The sequence below is a fragment of the Morone saxatilis genome, unplaced genomic scaffold (assembly GCF_004916995.1).
Source record: "Morone saxatilis isolate NCDOM2014 unplaced genomic scaffold, NCSU_SB_2.0 Contig15, whole genome shotgun sequence".
Lineage (NCBI taxonomy): Eukaryota > Metazoa > Chordata > Actinopteri > Moronidae > Morone > Morone saxatilis.
Window position 1 is genome coordinate 13,451,156 of NW_023339707.1, and position 1,787 is coordinate 13,452,942.

General features: G+C 47.7%; 1 long non-coding RNA gene across 1 annotated transcript in view; it reads left to right on the forward strand.

Moving 5' to 3' along the window:
* Positions 1 to 1,781, forward strand: part of LOC118323974 — a 14,735-nt gene extending 12,954 nt beyond the window's left edge. Inside the window, exon 5 of the long non-coding RNA XR_004796529.1 lies at positions 1,609 to 1,781. This is a non-coding gene — a long non-coding RNA (uncharacterized LOC118323974). The remainder of the gene's footprint in view (positions 1 to 1,608) is intronic.
* The last annotated feature ends 6 nt before the right edge of the window (positions 1,782 to 1,787 follow it).

A 1,787-nucleotide genomic window follows, 5' to 3' on the forward strand; every position in this document is an offset into this window, starting at 1 on the left:
GCTGCTCCTTCCTGAAACGTGGCCACCCGAGCCTGCCTGGGCCCTGGAAGCACATGTGGAACAGTTTACTGTAATGGAACTCTAAATTAGTGGTGGTTTGAAGCTGCCTGCAGCAGTAGGGTGTAATTAACTGGCTCTGTTGAAAGAGAAAGAGCCAGAAAGAGAGGCAGGGAGGGAGCCAGAGCCCTGGAAAAGGCAAGGGGTGAGAGGTGTGTGTGTGTTAGTGGGTGCTCTCACACATGTGTAGAGGTTTTTTTTTTCAGTGCTTGATTGCATGTGTATGTGTTTCAGACTGTGTGGTGCATATGTGTGCATCTTGGAGAGCTCTCACTCTTTTTCCTGGGCACAGCGCCACGTCTTAGTGCCCCCCAGTGCCCAGACCCTGTCACTGTTCCTCTGTGCGTTTTTGCTCAGTTCAGCAGTTCACCGGTTCAGTCTTAGATCTTTTTTTTCCCCCTCATTTCTTTGTTTATACCGAATTCATTACCAAGATTTTTTCCCTGTCTTTTCTCCCGGATTCACAAGCCACAGCAGTTCCAAATTCCTTGGCTCTGCTCTTTTTCAAAGACCACATTTAAAAAACAAGCTGATCACACCACCCACTCATGAAATCACGCTAGGGAAGCGAAAGGCAAAAAGAAAACATGAAAAAGAAAATGGGAGGCTTTTCTATCTTTTTTTCCCCCTCTTGTATTAACAGTCAACAGTGGGGCAGAACTACAGCCTTGTCCACACTTGAGCTTGACTTGTCGGTGCCTACTGTGTGGAGTCAAAGTGACGAGCGGGCTGCAGGAGGTTAGAGCCAAAATGACTCTGTGGGATGGGAGCCTGACCTCAAGAGAAGATAGTTGGAAGTGACAGCAGCAGTTAGCAATCAGTGGATCTCATTTTCCCTACCCTCTACCCCCATCGACCCCCCTCCCTCACCCTCCCTTCTTCATGCTCTGGACCCCGTGTCTGGGCCTCTGGTCCTGGGGGAAAGAGGCAGAGAGGCAGGCTGCTGTGCTAGGCTGGCAGCAGGAACAGAGGAGCTCTTTATAGTAGAGTTCTGGTGATTTAAATCATATGGCATAGCCTGGAATCACTGTAGAAGTCTGGAAGCTCTTCAAAACTGCAGGAACAAGAGCTCTCTCTCTTTTTCTCTCTCTCTTTTTCCTCCCTCCCTCCCTCCCTCCCGCTCTTCCCTGTTATAACTTTTTCCAAACTTCTTTCTTATTTTCTTTTCCCCTCGCCCAGTCCCAGTTTTTCTGGCTTTTCCTCTCACAGCTCAGTCATTCTTTTTCTCTCACGTCTTTATCTGTTTTGGTTCTTGCTGTCCTTCCTTACTTCCTCTTTCCTTCCCATTCTCTCATACCTGTTGGTATGAAGTTTGCACATCCTTCTTACATTAGAGCTGTGGATAAACTATTCTCTGTCCCAGAGCGTAGATGGATCACGGTCTCAGAGTTGATGTGAGGTGAATGGTGTTTGTGGAATTCAGAGAGGATCTCAACACAAACCACTGATTGTATCATCATGTTCATGCCAATCAGAAACACTTATCCTCATGTTGTATGTGGTGAATTTATTAGTAAGAAATAACACATTTATCTGCCTTCTCTTCCTCAGAAAAGTGAATTGGATGACTCTTCTAAAGTGCTCGCTCAGTGAACCAGAGGCCTGGTCGTCGGTCATCCATTCCCCACAACCTGAGACTCTTCGAAAGGACACGGATTTCAACTTTTCCGGGGATTTCCAGGTGTTGTAAGAGCCGTTGCCATCACCCGGCGGCCTGCTGCGGACCCCTG